An 18,539-nucleotide genomic window follows, 5' to 3' on the forward strand; every position below is an offset into this window, starting at 1 on the left:
AAATGAGGACAGTGGCTGGGTGGAGAACAGTCTCGGAGTGGCAAAAAAAAAAAAAAAGTAAAGAAGCCCCCTACCCTGGAGCCCAGTGATATAAGGGTGCTGGGAGACAGGCAGCCCCTCTGAGGGGCATCGAGGGCAGGACCACGGCTCCCCACAGAGGTCCACTGACGCCATGGCGCTCGTGCACGTTACCCTGCACGGCAGGGGGGGGCTTGCAGGTGTGATCGCTAATCTGGGGGTGGGATGACTAACGTGGGTTGTCCAGGTGAGCCCAATGTAGCCACAAGCGTCCTTAGAAAAGGGAGGCCGGGGACGCAGCCCCAGGGAGGGCGGCCGGGCGGCGGCTCTCAGACGGCCCAGGAGGCCGCAGCAGGGACACGGCCCCGCGGGCACCTCGAGTTGCGCTCAGTGACACCATTTTGGACTGCTGACCTCCAGAGCCGTAAGGTAGCGAATTTGAGTCACTTTAAGCCACTGCGTTTGGGATCATGTACCATGGACGTCTGTGAGGGAAGCGGGGCTTTGGGAGGCGGGTGGGTTTCGGGGCAGAAACACCAGGCAGTCGGGCGGGAAGGGCTGCCCGTGTGGGGTTTTGTGGACGGTGGGCCATGAGGCGTGGGGAGCAGAGAAGCCGCGGCCGGGCCTCGGCAGCCGGGGTGGGCGCAGGAGCGCGAGACGCGGGGCGGCTCGAGGGCCTGACGTCGGGAGGGCTGAGGACGGACGTCCGCGCCGAGGGTGAGGCTGAGGGTGCCGGGCTGCGCGGCGCTCGGAGGGGCGCAGACCCGCCCCGGGCGCCGGGGCCTTCGCAGCAGCCGAGGCGCCCGCGGTGCAGAGGTCGGCAGGGCCCTGGGCCGCCCCGCGCCGTCTGGAGAGCGGCTGCAGCGCGTGGTCTGGGAGCGGCGGCCGCAGCTGTGTCTGCGCGGGACCCGTGGAGGCGAGCGGCGGCCAAGCGCGTCAACAGGACGACTGGCGGGGCAGGAGCGCCTCGCCCGCCAGCTTCACCTTGTCAGACAGACTCCCCGGGGCGGCCGCGCGTCGCGTTCGGCGTGTAAACGGCAGCTGGCCGGCCGCCCCGCTCTTCCCCGTCCCCAGGGAGCCGTGGAGCCAAGCAGCCAGCTTTTTTTTTTTTACCAGCGGCAGGGCCACGGGTGACGGGCAGGGTGCCAGAAGGCAGATAAGAGCCTGGCGGGCGTGGGTTCCAAGGAAGATGGTTTTTACTGCCGTCTGCAGCAAAGGGAGCTGGCTCACTCTAGGAGCCAGCCTGGAATCATCCACGGATGTGTAATTAGAAGTGAATCAAGTGAGACATGCGGGACAGGAGAAAGGTCTCTCTTGAGTCAGATGTTTGGCTTTTTTAAATGTGTTAAATATTAGGAAATGATGAATTTTCCATGCATTCCGGATGAACCCATTGTTCCTAGTGTCACTTGCGTGTGTGAAACGTGGACGTGTTTGTTCATTCTGCACACACTTCCGGAGGGCCTCCTGAGGGCAGGGTCTGGGCACGTGGCACTGAGCCAGAACAGACTGTCCTGGCGCTCATGGAATTTACAGGTGTGGGAGGCAGACGGTAAACAAGCCAATAGTTGGAACAGTCCACGGGGTTGCAGAGAGTCAGACGACACAGCAAACACGCACTCAGTGTCAACTCCAGTCCCATTGTGCATCTGTTGTGCTGGGTGTGTTGGGGGAGCGGTCAGGGAGGGGTAGACCCCATATTCTGTGAGGTCAGGGAAGGCTTTTGAGGGTGAGATGTTTGAGGACCCCGAGAGATGAGGGCGAGCAAGTCCATGAACCTCGGGGTCAGAGTGTTTCGGCTCTTGGCAAAGCCGAGACAGAGGTGAGATGGGTTGGGACAGGGTGAGGAACTCAAGACCGGCTGACTGAGGCGAGTCTGGTGAGGTGGTGAGCAGGGAAGGTTGTCCCAACTCTTGACAGAATTCCAGATCATTCTAAATGGGAAGGGAAGGTCTTGGTCCTGTGTCTGGTGGCTGCTAAGCCTCTCAGACCTCAGTGACTGAGCTGCCTGTTACTCTGAAATTTAAAAAGTGATACCAGCGAGACGGCAGTGGAGGAGCCTTCTACGGTCATTCTCCCACAGAACGCTGATGTCGTCTTCAGCTTTACCGAGGTGTGACAAGTGAAACTGTAAAATACTTAAAGTGTACATCATGATGAGATGATAAAAACTGAAAGGATCCCACATTAAATCACATCCATTCCTGTTACTTATTTATCCATTACTTTTCTTTATTTTTGGCTGCACTCTGGGTCCATTCTGGCCGCATGCGGTTTTCTCTTGCTGCAACAAGCAGGGACTACTCTGCAGGCACAGTGTCCGCCTTCTCTCGTTACAGAGCACAGCTCTAGGCGCTCAGGCGTCAGCAGCTGCAATTCTCGGACTTAGTTTCTCTGAGGCATGTGGGATCTTCCCGGCCCAGGGGTCAAACCCATGTCCCCTGCATTAAGAGGCAGATTCTTTACCACTGGGCCACTCAGGAAGTCCTGACTACTGCTTGTTTTGAAAGCTGTACTGTTATTTCAGTGATACAATGGCGATATGCTCTTGGGGCTTCCCAGGTGACTTAGTGGTAAAGAATATGCCTGCCGATGCAGGAGACGAAGGAGACTTGGGTTTGATCCCTGGGTTGGGAAGATACCCTGTAGTAGGAAGTGGCAGCCTGCTCCCCTATTCTTGCCTGAAAAATTCCATGGACAGAGGAGCCTGGCGGGCTACAGTCCGTGGGGTTGCAGAGGCAGACAGGCCTGAGCGTACATGCACTCAGTATCAACTCCAGTCACTGTGTTTTACATTAGATCCTCCGAACTTATTTATCTTACAGCTGAAGTTTTGTACCCTTTTACCAACGCCTCACTATTTCCCTCACCCCCGGAAACCACTTTTTCTGTTTCTAAGATTTTGACTTTATTTTCTTTCCTAGATTCCATATGTAAGTAAAACCGTGCAGTGTTTGTGTCTCTGAGTTTGTCTTATTTCATCAGCACAATGTCCTCCAGTTTCATAGCTTTTTTTAATTTTATTTTTATTTTTAACACCAAAAGCATCTTGTATTGAGGCATAGCCAATTAACAATGTTATGATGGTTTCGGGTGAACAGTGAAGGGACTCAGCCATGCATACACATGCATCCATTCTTCTCCAAATCCCCTCCCGTTCAGGCTGGCCCATAACATCAAACAGAGTCCATGTGCTCTACAATAGGTTTTTGTTATCAATAACCTCAGATATGCAGATGACACCACCCTTATGGCAGAAAGTGAAGAGGAACTAAAAAGTCTCTTGATGAAGGTGAAAGAGGAGAGTGAAAAAGTTGGCTTAAAGCTCAACATTCAGAAAACGAACATCATGGCATCCAGTCCCATCACTTCATGGGAACTAGATGGAGAAAGAGTGGAAATAGTGTCAGACTTTATTTTTTGGGGCTCCAAAATCACTACAGATGATGACTGCAGCCATGAAATTAAAAGACGCTTACTCCTTGGAAGAAAAGTTATGACCAACCTAGATAGCATATTCAAAAGCAGAGACATTACTTTGCCGACTAAGGTCCGTCTAGTCAAGGCTATGGTTTTTCTTGTGGTCATGTATGGATGTGAGAGTTGGACTGTGAAGAAGGCTGAGCGCCGAAGAATTGATGCTTTTGAACTGTGGTGTTGGAGAAGACGCTTGAGAGTCCCTTGGACTGCAAGGAGATCCAACCAGTCCATTCTGAAGGAGATCAGCCCTGGGATTTCTTTGGAAGGAATGATGCTAAAGCTAAAACTCCAGTGCTTTGCCACCTCATGTGAAGAATTGACTTATTGGAAAAGACTCTGATGCTGGGAGGGATTGGGGGCAGGAGGAGAAGGGGACGACCGAGGATGAGATGGCTGGATGGCATCACTGACTCGATGGACGTGAGTCTGAGTGAACTCTGGGAGCTGGTGATGGACATGGAGTCCTGGCGTGCTGCGATTCATGGGGTTGCAGAGTCGGACACGACTGAGTGACTGAACTGAACGGAGCCTCCATACTGTTCTGCATAGTGGTTGTACCAGTTGACAGTCCCACCCACATACAGGAGGGTTCCCTTATCTTGACGCCCTCTCCAGGATGTACTGTTTGTGGATGTTCCGACGATGGCCACTCTGACTGGTGTGAGGTGATCTCCTTGCAGTCGTGAGTCGCGTTTCTGTGATCAGTGACTTGGGGCGTCTCCCTGTGTGCCCGTTCGCCGTCTGTATGTCCTATTTAGAGGTACGTCTGTCTGCTCTTCTGCCCATTTCTTTGAGTGGGATGTTTGTTTTGATGCTATTAAGTGTCATAAACTGTTTGTATACCGTGGAGACTAATCCCTTATCAGTCACATCACATTTGCAGATATTCTCTCCCAATCTGTAGGTTACGTTTTCATTTATGGTTTCCTTTGCTGTGCAAAAGCTTGTAAGTAGGTCCCATTTGTTAGTTTTTGCTTTTATTTCCATTATTCTGGGAGATGAGTTAAAAATGATGTTGCTGTGATTTATGTCAGAGAGTACTCTGCCTATGTTTTCCTCTAAGAGTTTTACAGTGTCCAGTCTAACATTTAGGTCGTTAACCCAATTTGAGCTTGCTTTTGTGTAGGGAGTTAAGGAATGATCTAATTTCATTTTTTTCACTCGTGGCTGTCTAGTTTTCCCAGCAGCGTTTGTTAAAGAGACCATCTTTCGAACACTGTGTAGCTTTGTCTCCTTTGTCATAGGTTAACTGACTAGGTTCACGGGCTTATTTCTGGGCTTTCTATCCTATTCCATTGGTCTATATTTCTATTTTTGTGCCATCACCATACTGTTTTGATGACTATGGATTTGTAGTGTAGTCTGGGGGCCTGATTCTTCCAGCTCCTTTTTTTTTTTTTTCTTTTTCAAGATTCCTTTGGCTATTTGGGGTCTTTTATGTCTTCATACAAATTTTGAGATTTTTTTGGTTCTAATTCTGTGAAAAATGCTATTGGTAATTTGATAGGGATTGCACTGAATCTGTGGATTACTTGGGTAGCATAGCCATTTTGACAGTATTGATTTTTTTCAATCTACGAACACGGTATATCTTTCCATCTGTTTGTCTTCTTCAGTTTCTTTCATCAGCATCTTATAGTTTTTGGAGTACAGGTCTTTTGTCTCCATAGGTAGGTCTATTCCTAGGTATTTTATTGTTTTTGATGCAATGGTAAATGGAATTGCATCTTGAATTTCTCTTTCTGATCTTTCACTGTTAGCGTATAGAAATGCATTAAACTTCCGTGTTCAGTTCAGTTGCTCAGTCGTGTCTGACTCTTTGCGACCCTGTGAACCACAGCACGCCAGGCCTCCCTGTCCATCACCAACTCCCAGAGTCCACCCAAACCCATGTCCATTGAGTCCATGATGCCATCCAACCACCTCATCCCCTGTCGTCCCCTTCTCCTCCTGCCCTCAATCTTTCCCAGCATCAGGGTCTTTTCCAATGAGTCAACTCTTCACATCAGGTGGCCAAAGTATTGGAGTTTCAGCTTCAACATCAGTCCTTCCAGTGAACACCCAGGATTGATCTCCTTTAGGATGGACTGGTTGGATCTCCTTGCAGTCCAAGGGACTCTCAAGAGTCTTTTCCAACACCACAGTTCAAAAGCATCAATTCTTCAGTGCTCAGCTTTCTTCACAGTCCAACCCTCACATCCATACATGACTGCTGCGTAAACCATAGCCTTGACTAGACAGACCTTTGTTGGCAAACTGATGTCTCTCCTTTTTAATATGCTTTCCAGGTTGATCATAACTTTCCTTCCAAGGAGTAAGTGTCTTTTAATTTCATGGCTACAATCACCATCTGCAGTGATTTTGGAGCCCAGAAAAATAAAGTCAGCCATTGTTTCCACTGTTTCCCCATCTATTTCCCATGAAGTGATGGGACCAGATGCCATGATCTTATAGTTTTCTGAATGTTGAGCTTTAAGCCAACTGTTTCACACTCCTCTTTCACTTTCATCAAGAGGCTCTTTAGTTCTTTGTCATTTTCTGCCATAAGGGTGGTGTCATCTGCATATCTGAGGTGATTGATATTTCTCCCGGCAATCTTGATTCCAGCTTGTGCTTCTTCCAGTCCAGCGTTTCTCATGATGTACTCTGCATATAAGTTAAATAAGCAGGGTGACAATATACAGCCTTGACGTACTCCTTTTCCTATTTGGCACCAGTCTGTTGTTCCATGTCCAGTTCTAACTGTTGCTTCCTGACCTGCATACAGGTTTCTCAAGAGGCAGGTCAAGTGGTCTGGTATTCCTATCTCTTTCTGAATTTTCCAGTTTATTGTGGTCCACACAGTCAGAGGCTTTGGCAGTTAATAAAGCAGAAATAGATGTTTTTCTGGAACTCTCTTGCTTTTTTGATGATCCAGCGGATGTTGGCAATTTGACCTCTGGTTCCTCTGCCTTTTCTAAAACCAGCTTGAACATCTGGAAGTTCATGGTTCACGTATTGCTGAAGCCTGGCTTGGAGAATTTTGAGCATTACTTTACTAGCGTGTGAGATGAGTGCAATTGTGCAGTAGTTTGAGCATTCTTTGGCATTGCCTCTCTTTGGGATTGGAATCCCAAAGATTCCAGGAATTCCAGTCCTGTGGCCACTGCTGAGTTTTCCAAATTTGCTGGCACATTGAGTGCAGCTTCTGTGTATTAACTTTGGAAGCTGCAACTTTACCAGATTCATTATGCTCTGTCCTCCGGGTGACTTCCCTATTCTTCTTATGTATTATTCACCTCTGTCTGTTTTTTCTTTAGTTCTTCTAGGTCCTTGGTAAACGTTTCTTGCATCTTCTCAATCTTTGCCTTCGTTCTTTCTCTGAGATCCTGATTTATTTTCACGATCATTATTCTGAACTCTTTCTGACGTGGTCTCCATCCTTTTCCCCAAGATCCTGGGTCATCCTCACGATCATTATTCTGAACTCTTTTTCTGATGTTGCCTCCATTCTTTTCCCTGAGATCCTGGGTCATTTTCACCATCGTTATTCTGAATTCTTTTTCTGGGAGGTTGCCTATCTCCACTTCATTTAGTTATTTTTGTGGGCATTTCTCTTGTTCCTTCATCTGGGACATAATCCTATTTCTTTTCATTGGTGTTAGTTCTGGAGGCTGATGGGATTGTAGTTCTTATTCCTTCTGTCTGATCTTTGGTGGATGAGGATAAGAGGCTTGTGCAAGCTTCCTGATGGTAGGGATTGGCTGTGGGGAAAGCTGGGTCTTGCTGTGGTGGGCAGGCCATGCTCAGTAAAACTTGAATTTGGTCCTGCTGATGGTGGAGGCTGTGCTCCCTCCCTGTTTGGCCTGAGGCAACCCAGTCCTGGAGTCTATCGGCTTCTATGGTAGGGCTATCGGTACCTCCAAGAGGGCATGTGCTGAGACGCATCTCCCACAGTGCCCCTGCCAGTCCCCCCCCCACACACTGTGGCGGGCCACTGCCGGCCCACCCTTCTGCAGGAGACCCTCAGACACTCCCAGGTAGGTCTGGCTCAGTCTCCTGTGGGGTCGCTGCTCCTCTCCCCTGGGGCCTCATGTGCACAAGACCCTGTTTGTGCCCTCTAAGAGCCTGTTTCCTCTAGTCCCATGGAGCCTCTGCAATCAAATCCCGCAGGCCCCCAGTCAGATTCCCTGGGGATTCCCGGTTTCCTGGCTGGTCCCCAGGCTGGGGAGCCTGATGTGGGGCTGGAATCCTCACAGCAGTGCCAGAACTTCTCTGGTATTACTGTTCTCCAGTCTGTGAGTTGCCCACCCAGCAGGTATAGGATTTGATTTTGTTATAATTGTTCCCCTCCTGGCTTCCGCTTTGTCCTTGGACATGAGGTATCTTTCTTTGGTGGGTTCCAGTGTCCCTGTCGATGGTTGTTCAACAGCTCGTTGCGATTTTGGTGCTCGGTCAGGAGAAGATTGCCTGCGCCTCCTTCTACTCTGCTATCTTAATCTCCTCCAGTTTCACAGTTTTTACCATATCGAGATACCATGTCGTGTGTCTTAACTACACACACATTGTCGATCATGCCTTCATAAATTTGGGGAAAAAAACAAATGCAAAGGGAAGCCACTGTGCAGATAGGGAGGGCAGGCATGAACCCGGGCAGCCAGGAGCCAAAGGCAAAGGTGGCCCAGGGGCCTGAGGCAGAGCTGGGATTCTAGAGATGGAGCCACCAGAACGTGCTGATGTGTGGAGGCCCAGGGAGTGAGAGATCCAGGGCTACTCCCAGCTGCTTCGATGGTGGTGTCATAAAACAGGGTGTGCTAGAGGGTTGGGGCTAAGCCGTGGAGAGAGGAGATTGGAAATTAGGAAGTTTGGGGGTGTGTTGAGCTAGAGATGCCTCCTGATTATCAGAGTGAAGAAGTCACACAGGCAGGGGCGTGAATCTGGAGCAGGTATGTGAGGGTGTATGTGAAATCCGCTGCCAAGATGGTCCTACGAATGCTTTTCCTCAAGAACCGTCCTGAAGGCATTAATTGCAGAGAGCTCGTGATCAGATCTCCATGGCAGCCCTGACTTTTTGAGAACCAGTGAAAACCAGCAGCCTTGTAATCTGGTGTTTCATCAGCAGCTCACAGAAAACCCTCACCTCCTCCCTCTGACCCACACTTTAAAAAAAGCTAAGATCCGAGTATCACCGTACTTTGTATCTGGAGTTCAATGCAGAATTCTATTTTTTGGCTGTGCTGGTGCCAGGTTGCTGCACGCGGGCTTTCTCGTGCAGCGGTGAGTGGGGGCTGCTGTCTGAGTCCGGCCCATGGGCTTCCCGTTGCAGTGGCTTCTCTTGCTGCGGAGCATGGGCTCTAAGGCATGCAGGCTTCCGTAGCTGTGGCGTGCCAGTTCAGTTGTCCCAAGGCATGTGGAGTCTTCCAGACCAGGGGTTGAACCTGTGCCCTCTGCACTAGCAGGTAGATTGTTTTTAAAAATGTGTGAGTGTGGGTATGTGTGTGTTAGTTGCTTACTTGTGTCTGACTCTTTGTGACCCCATGGACTGTAGCCCGCCAGGCTCCTCTGTGCATGGAGTTCTCCAGGCAAGAATACTGGAGTGGTTTTTCATTCCCTTCTTCAAGGATCTTCCTGACCTAGGGATCAAACCTGAGTCTCCTGCACTGCAGGCAGATTCTTTCCTGTCTGAGCTGCCAGGGAAGCCCATTTATTTTTAATTGGAGGATAATTACTTTACAATGTTGGGCTGGTCTCTGCCATATATTAACTTGAGTCAGTCAGAGTTATACGAGGGTTCCCTCCCTCCTGAACCTACCTCCCACCCCATTCTGCTCCTCTAGGTTGCCGGGGGAGCACCAGGTTGAGTTCCTGCGTGGTAGAGCAGCTTCCCACCAGCCATCTGTTTTACATATGGTAATATGTGCATTTCAACCCTGCTCTCTCAATTCGTCCCACCCTCTCCTGGCAGGCAGATTCTTAGCCACTGGACCACCAGGGAAGTCCCAGTGCAGAATTTGAGTTTAAAATCTCTAATAAACCAAGAATTCTCCAAAATCCTGCAGTGAAGCAAGGGTTTCCATCTCTTTGGTGATAATCTGTATTAAGCCATTTGCCTAGACAGCATATTCAAAAGCAGAGACATTACTTTGCCAACAAAGGTCCGTCTAGTCAAAGCTATGGTTTTTCCAGTGGTCATGTATGGATGTGAGAGTTGGACTATAATGAAAGCTGAGCACCGAAAAATTGATGCTTTTGAACTGTGGTGTCAGAGAAGACTCTTGAGAGTCCCTTCGACTGCAAGGAGATCCAACCAGTCCATCCTAAAGGAGAGATCAATCCTGGGTGTTCATTGGAAGGACTGATGTTGAAGCTGAAACTCCAATACTTTGGCCATCTCATGCGAAGAGCTGACTCATTGGAAAAGACCCTGATGCTGGGAAAGATTGAGGGCAGGAGGAAAAGGGGACGACAGAGGATGAGATGGTTGGATGGCATCATGGACTCGATGGACATGGGTTTGAGTGGACTCTGGGAGTTGGTGATGGACAAGGAGGCCTGGCATACTGCGGTTCATGGGGTTGCAAAGAGTCGGACACGACTGAGCAACTGAACTGAAGCCATTTACCAAGCTGGACTTCTGAATTTTCCTGGGAGAGTGGAAGCAGAGATAGTTTAGAGTGGGAAGCCCTCTTTGGAAGAAGCTTGGTCCAGTTCATCGCAGCCCCCAGGGTTCCCCAACAAGAGAAACTACTCTGCTTTCATTTCTTAATGATGCCTGTGGTCTGTGCCTCCATCACAGGGTTATTTCATAGTCAACCTGCTCTTGCCAGGAAATCTGTTTCCTTCCCTTCTGTGAACCTGGAAAGGTTGTGTAGGAGTCAGCGTTGTGCTTTCTCCTGGAAGCCCTGTTCCTTGTTAATCTCCTGTGTGTTATAAGCCGGTGTTGCACGTCTCCTCCTCAGTGCAGATGTATGCATCCCTCTGCTGCAGGGAGCGAGGAACATCAGCAGAAGGTGCAGAGTCTCCCCGAGGAGGGGAGGCCGCATGCCCCAGCGTGTTTCCCTTTTGTTTCAGGATTTGAAAGTTGGATAAGTTCAAGATTGTGGCTTTAACTAGTTAACTAGTTGGTTAACTAGCTATCCAGTTAGAAAAATTTAAGACCTATCGTCAAAGCTCTGAATGCTTCCTGCCAGATATTGGGGAATTGAAGCCCAGCTTTGACTATTAGTTTCCCAACCTTTTAACTAGTAGATGTATTAATAGTTAACATGTATTAAGCTCTGTCTGTGAAATGGGGACTATTCTTATCTTCATTTTACATCTGGGGAAACTGAGGCACAGGCTGACTTTGTTTACCAAGCGTAGCTCACATAAATGTAGAACAGACTAATTTTTTAAATGGTCACATAGTTTTATCTATATAGGTTTTTATTTTGTTTTCTGCTTCAGATGATTCTGGGTCCCATTCAGGAAAGGGGGCGTGAGGTCTTCAGAAAGTGAGTGAATTCGAGCCAGGAATATACAGGCACAGCAAAAGTCGTGAGGGGGCAGAGTTGCTGCTAGGGTGAGTGTGTAGGGGGGTTGTTCCTGGAAAATATTTCTTGTGGGACTCTTGTATTTATAAGTGATTTGAGTCATACTCAAATCAACATTTCATGGGTTTCTCCGGTGGCTCAGCGGTAAAGAACCTGCCTGCAATGCAGGAGACGAGGGTTTGTTCCTTGGGTGGGGAAGATCCCCTGGAGGAAGGCGTGGCAGCTCACGCCAGTATTCTCCCTGGGAAAATCCCATGGACAGAGGAGCCTGGCAGGCTATGGTCCATGGGGTTGCAAAGAGTCAAACACAGCTGAAGCAGCTGAGCACATGCATACGCAAACCAATATTTCAGCCCTGTTCTGTCGGCCCAATCCCATATGATCCCACAAAAACGAAAATCCTGTGCTGGCCATTAGGAGCAATCTGCTCACCAGGAAGCTCTTCTGGAAACTGGCTGGGCCCTATAGGTATGGGTCCTGGAGCTCTTTGTGACATCTGGCTAACCTTGTGCCCCAAAGGAAATGGATGAGATGGCCCCACCAGAGTGGGGACCAGGGGCATTTCAAGCCAGCACTCATGCAGGACCTTGTGAATGCTCAGGATGTCCTACCCATGTGGAACAGCTGGTTCCAGGCACTGGCGGGGGCTTGGGAAGTCCCCAAGAAGGTATCCCAAATGCAGGGTATGGTGGGGTGCAGTGGTCCCTGAAGCACAGGGCCTGAGGCAGGGACCCTGCTTCCCTGGGGTTTAAGGGATGCACTGAAGAGTGGGATGACCTTTGAACTGTATTACTTTAAGACTTTCAATAGCAACCTTTTCCCAAACTTCATAGATGCTTTAGCTAGAAGGAGAAAAAACTGTTATAAAGAGGAAGCCAGCCAGAAAATTCTAGTTTTTATAATATCTAATTCTGCTTGTGGGTTTGATGATAAAAGATAGGGGAACTTGGGGATTTTGTTCAAGCAGGAGACTGTTTTGCCTTCCAGGTGTCCAGCGCAGCCCAGTTTACCGTAAGAGCTGTGGGACCTCCTGTGAGCTGGCCCAAGGTGGACGCTGCTTCTAGAGGGGTCTAGAGACACAGCAGAGCTGCGGTGGGGGAGCGGGGCAGGGCCCGGGGGGGCGGGTAGGACAGACCCGGAGTGAGCTCACGGCTCTGTCACCTTGGGCTTCTGATGTCAGAGGTCAGGGTCCCTTCCACACAGCCTCCTAAAACCATCGGCATCTCCGAGCATTGGAGGTGGTGGTTTAGTCTCCAGGTCATGTCTGATACTTATGACCCCATGGACTGTAGCCCAGCAGGCTCCTCTGTCCATGGGATTTCCCAGGCAAGAATACTGGAGTGGGTTGTCATTTCCTTCTCCAGGGGATCTTCCCGACCCAGGGATCAAACCTGGGGCTCCTGCAGTGCAAGCGGATTCTTTACCACTGAGCCACCTGGGAAGCCCTCTCCAGTGTTAGGAGTGTCTTTTGTATGCTAATGAGATGATTGGTGGTTGGGGGTCCCTAGAGAGCTGCCAGAAAGGGGCTGGCTGCTGAAAGAGGCATGATTGGAGGGTTGGAATTTTCAGCCCCAGATTCACCAATGGTCTGTGATTTAATCAGTCACACATACATAATGAAACCGCGGTAAAAATCTCCAAAGGACTGGGCTTGGAGAGCTTCTGAATTGGTGAATTGAGTGCTGGGCGGGGAGGAGGATGAGCCCAGAGAGAGCAGAGAGGCTTTGAGCCCCTTCTCCAATCTTGCCCTATGCCTCTCTTCCATCTCTTCATCCACTCCAGAGTTGTATCCTTTATAGCAAATCTGTAAATATAAAGTGATAAGGATTCCCCTCTTCGGTAAAGAAGCTGCCTGCAGTGCAGGAGACCCTGGTTCGATTCCTGGATCAGGAAGATCCCCTGGAGAAGGGAAAGGCTACCCACTCCAGTATTCTTGTCTGGAAAATCTCATGGACAGAGGAGGCTGGTAGATGCCCAGTCCATGGGGTTGTAAGAGTTGGACACGACTTAGTGACTAAACCAACTACCACTAGTGGTTAAGAAAGTGCCCTGCAATGCAGGGGACTTGGGTTCAGTTCCTGGTCAGGGAACTAAGATCCCTCGTGCCATGCACTGCAACTGCTGAGCCCACAACCCGCAACAGAAGATCTCGCCTGGTGCAGTGAAAATCCTGCATGCGGCTACTAGGACCTGACAAAGCCTAATAAATATTTAAGTGATAATAAATATCAGAGGTTAGAAGTAAAATGGGCAAGTGCCGATCTCATAGGGCTGAGACGAGCAGAAGAGCCATGCATGGTTCATGCACACACAAAAAATAGTCCCTGCTGTTAGATGAACTCAAAATGGAAAGGGGTATTTAAGCAGCATCTCTAGAGAAGAAGAGATACACCCAAGGAGCCATTGCTTTCAACAGTTTTATTGCTAAACTATCATGATACAAGCCGTATAAAAATACTTTACATATAGCAAAAATAAACTACATTAAACTGGAGATTAAAAACGTTTTGCATGGGAATGTGATGTATTCAAACTCCTGTTAACAGTCAAGATTTTCAAAATCTTTTTTAAACCTTCCAGCACCACCCCAGGAGAGACTTTTTATTTGTTGGAGAGTTAACAAGGACGTTCTCAACATCATCTCCCTCTGAGGGCGCTAGAGGCAACAGGAGGGAGTGAGGCTCTTTGACAAGACGTGTGTCAAGGTGCTCAGCTTGTCCCAGCCGCAGCCTCTATCAGTTCAGGTCAGTCAGCGTGCTGAGAGCACCTGCTGATCTCGTCATTTGCATCTGAAGCCCAACTAGGTAGGCGGAGTTTATTCTAATTGGCCAGCAGCCACTTACAGGCAGGGTTTAAATCCTTTCTTCCAGCACTCAACTCCCCAGCTTGTATTTTTGAGAGGGGAGCTGGCTTAGGGAGCACAGCTAGCTCACCAGCCACCAGGAGAGTTTGTACGCAAACAGTTAAGACAGTGGTGTTGGCTATAACTCAAGACACTCATGAAAACTGAGAGAAACTGATGTTTGGGACCAGTTTCATGTGATGCTTCTTTTTCTTAGGCAATCAGTTGGAATGCAGGAAAACCACTTGCATTGGCTGGTTTGGCTCCATGAGATTTAACGCCCAAGACCCAAGATGTGTTGGGTACCCCCTAAGGGGCTGGCCTCCAAGACTGAGTTCAGGAAGGTTTACCCCAGCTTGTCAAAAATGTCACAACCCCATGCCTCTTGTAAATGTAAAGCAAACAGTTGTTAACCAGACCCTGACATTCTTTCAATTCTGAACAAAATAAAAAGCACTTGGAAAGGGTTTGACATTTGACATGAAAATAAACAAACTCAAGCCTCCCTTTAGTCCAGAGTGACAAATGAGAACACATGGGCTTCCGATCTGTCTGCACAGGACAGCTCCCACGCTGGCCAAGGCTGGCTTCCTGAGAGGGATGGCTTGACCACTGGATGTAAACAAGAAAGGCCGCGTCCGTGCATGTCCGTTCTTAGAAGGAGTCGCCTCGATTGGTCGGGGTGGTGTCTCTGCTGGAGAACTCTGGGCGTCCCTCGGGCGGCGTGTCTGTCTGCCAGGATTGCGTCGGCTCGGTAAGCCGCAGCCTGTGCTTCTGTTCGTGGACGTGAGCCTTTTTAGACTCCCCATTACAACACAGGCGGTTCTGTCACCTCAGAACCACCTACTGGGTCACTTACTGGGGCCCGAGACACTTCCCAGTTCTCAGCGACAAGAAGGCGGCTCAGAGCCGAAGCTGGCAGCGTCCGCAGGCAGCACACAGGTGCCGCTGCCTCCCACGCAGCCATCCCTCCCCTGCCTCTGGACGTGGCTTCTTCCAGGAGACAGGAGATGGGCTCTGAGCTGGGCTTGTTTTGCTCTCCTGGAATGAGTAACACATCTTCAAGAATACATCCTCTCTCTCAAGGAAAAAAAAAAAATCCTCAACAGATATGTAAAAAGAGACATTTGAAAAAGATTTTTAACCACTTATAAATATTTTCTATTCCAACAAGGATGTGATATTTTGAGGACAGATACAAAGCATAAAAATACAGATAAGAAAATAAAATTTAATACCATACTCATTAATTTGGGGTTGCCATTATATATTATCAAGCAGCAGTTTTTTTGTACAATACAGGAAGACTCGAAACTTTGGAAATATACTACATTCAGCAACAGGGCAGATCGCTGTTGGAAGGGTTATCTATTTACACAACCTTGGATGTACCAAGTGCAAACCTCCACCTAACAGATCCTTCTAACACACGTGCAACACACCCATCTTGACAGTTTAGACATCCTTTTTCTCTCTCTTTGAGGCCCTAATGCCTCTTCCCATACTGAAAATATCTCATGAACAGTTTACTTGGCCAAACTTCCCCCGGCCTCTGTCACTGACAAAACTCTCTTGATTGCTGTCACATCCTATTACGTTCTCTTGCCTGTTTATGTCCCGAATCTAATGCTTTTGTTTCTCTTTCCTTTGTTATTTGGTATAGCTGTTTATGAAAGTGCTTCCTATAATACCCAACTAGGATGTCTTAGAAAAAAAGAGTTTGTGAGTGTCTTACAGACAGAAGCACATACATCTATACGTACAGAAATCTGAGCTACTAGGAGGCCCTTTGCACTAACGTGGTTAGAATAGTGATGGAAAGCGCATTAGTCCTTTTCCACCCCATGCACAAGGCAGCTGAGCGACTTTGCTACAATAGCAGGAAGGCACTTGGGTAAAACATTCAGATAACCGAGGAAAGGCCAAATTCCCTCATGTGCAAAAAAAAAAAAAAAAAAAAAGGCTCCCAGCCAGGTCAAGTGAGAATAGATTGTTCACCCCTTCCCCGTGAAGTCAGCACTGCTGGAGAGTTCTTTGGGTAAAGCTGCTTAGATAAGGAACTCTTGATCAATGAGGAAGAATTTTGCATCCCAGAAAGCTTGCATCCTGCAATGTTGGTCAGCTTCTTACTGACACTCTGTCTGTCGAAAAGAATTTTGCTAAACTCTGCTTGGGGTGGGTGGAAAAGTCCCCCTCCTTGGGGGAAAAGAAATGCTAGGTCCTGACGGAAAGGGTGCAGACAGGTGACTGCAAAGGCACTCTGTTCTTTTCTCTGGAGCCCCGCACACAGCAGGCCCGGGTCACCAGGCCCCGAGTTCTGGTCCAGCTGTCGAAAGGTGCTCTCTCTCTGGGGAGACTTGACAACCAAGCCAGAACTTAGAAAACCCACGGGGAGCCCTTAACTGCCACTCGTCTCAGAGTGATTATCAGCTCTAAGGGAGAAGGTCTGAGCAAAGCCTTCCGAAGACTGCTAGGAGTACTCATACTCCAGGCAGACTGGGGAGAAGCAATGAACATCTAAAAAAGAATCCCTGGCTTGCCCTGGGGTCACTGCAATTAGTGTAAACAAACATCTGTGTGATTAAAAACTCACCTGCCAAGAACTTAGAGGGTTTTGTTTGCAAAAATTGCCCTGGGGAGACAGACAGTGGCGGGTGCACTCCCAGAGATAAACAGGGCGGGGGTTGGGGGGCGGATAAACTGCGCACCCCTTCTGAGTGGTCAGAGCCGAGTGCATCCAAATTGAGGGCCGTGCAGGGGCTGGGTTTGCTTCTATTTAGGTCACTTTTGTGTTGGATGAAGCAGCTAATGTAGATGGGTCTTTGGGGGAGGGGGCGGGTTTCAATGGGTCCAGGCAAAGGTAACCAGCGAACTTTGGAGCCAAATCCTGAGCCTTCTTCCTGGAGGAACCCACCCACTGAAACACTTGGACCTGCCAGCGACCACACTTAACAAAGATACCTGCATGGTGGTTTTTTGGGGCGGTGGGAGGGGATTGCTTCAGCCCTTCTGCCATTCCTTCCCAAAATTCAATGCACATGCTTAAGATTCTTCTTAACTACATTATGGAAAAGCACTTGGGCTGTTGGAGAAAAGTAAGTGGGAAGAGTAGAGAGTTGTGAAGCTTGTCCGGCCGCAGTGGACGGTGCTCACCCTGCAGCTGGGGTGACGCCCAGCAGTCCCGTGCAGGGGGGAAAGGCAGCTGGCCGAGAAGGCGCCCCCTCCAGCCAGCTTTTTGAAAGCAGAGAAGGTGGGGGGGAAGCAGACACGCCATAACTTAAGGCCAAGAAGTTTTAACAGGTGAACTTGTATGAGCCAGATCGGGTTTGTTTCTTTTTGCTTCCAAAGCAGAAAATCTAAAAACCAAGCTTGAGCTGTGGCCCATCCACAGTGAGGCCCATGCGACCACTAGGCGAGTATGGGCCGGCTTCTCTGTTTCTCTCCAGCCTGTCAGCTAGGTCACGTTCCTTTGGTTGCTCTGTTGGAGAACCTCCTTTCCTTCAAAAGGTACAAGAGTCGTATCGGTGACCCGAGAAAGTGAAGGCGAGGGCTGGGGTTCAGTTGCCACGCCCCCATCTTCTGTTCCAGCGGGTGGTCTTGATCGGAATGTATCTGGGGTCAGCAGGCACTTAAGGCTTGGATGGGACACCGTCAAAGTCAACGGAGATGGTCTTTGGGATTCAGAGCAAGACCCGGGATGCAGAGAGAGAGAGGAGGAGAGCTGAGGAATGAAGGTTAGCTTTCAGCGGGTACTTGGCCCTGCCCGCAGCCCCGGGGCAGGGTTGATGCTAGGGCGGAAGGCGAGGAGGCCTGGGAGGCTCCGGGGTCAGCGATGTGGACGGTGTCGTTCATGCTAATGACTTCTACGTTTGATTTCGGGCAGGAGGTCCTGAAAACTCCTTCCTGATAATTTCATTAACTACAAAAGAAAGAGAAGGGGCAAGTGAGATGGCAGGAAAAACACAAATGTGGTCAGCTTTCTAGAACCTAATTCAAGCGGGCTGTTTTTTAAAACAGGTTTTTGTGCTTTGCGATAATACATTCGACAACTTTTAACATAAGAAATGCCTTCCCACATTGCGACACCCCCCACCCCCTGAAATGATGCTATTTTGTGGTATGGGTTTGTTAGTGAAAATTGCCCAAATGGTAACTTTTAAAAATTGTGGTGGCAGAAATAGGAGCTGGGCCACGGGCATGATTTACGGAACACACACTTCTTTTTATTGAATGCACTGAGGTGCTCTACTTATACCAAACTCTGTCTGTTACTAGGACATCCAGAAAACACCCACTCTGTGACCAAAACAACTTGACCCACAAAACCTACAGCTCTCAAGAGGGGCCTTTAAAAGGAGAGAGGGTGGAGCCACCACAAAGACTAGGCCTCAGTGCAAAGGAAGCCTCCATCTCTCCCAGCACGAGCAGGCATTCCACCCCTCACCCCTCCTCCCAGGTCACACTATGAGCCTTCTCAAGTAGCAGCATCCTCCAGGGACCCTGGAAAGTTCCATTACCCCCTGCCCCAGGAGACTGTGGGGAATCAGCAGGGAACCAAGAAGGCGACGCCACCCACTAGCGTCAAGGAACTAGCCCTCCTCTCCCCTTCTCACCGCTCCTCTGAGGCACCGGCTCCTAGAACCAGGACAGGAAGGTCTAGAATAGTGGCGATTACAAAAAGCCTTCCT

The 18,539-nt window shown here is 49.2% G+C and overlaps 1 long non-coding RNA gene across 4 annotated transcripts in view; it reads right to left on the reverse strand.

The window, feature by feature from the left end:
• Positions 13,413 to 18,539, reverse strand: part of NFATC2 — a 156,291-nt gene continuing 151,164 nt past the window's right edge. For all 4 annotated transcript variants that reach the window (XR_001919089.1, XR_001919090.1, XR_001919087.1 and 1 more), the window contains one exon: positions 13,413 to 17,770. This is a non-coding gene — a long non-coding RNA (nuclear factor of activated T-cells 2). The remainder of the gene's footprint in view (positions 17,771 to 18,539) is intronic.

Source organism: Capra hircus, chromosome 13, assembly GCF_001704415.2.
Source record: "Capra hircus breed San Clemente chromosome 13, ASM170441v1, whole genome shotgun sequence".
Lineage (NCBI taxonomy): Eukaryota > Metazoa > Chordata > Mammalia > Artiodactyla > Bovidae > Capra > Capra hircus.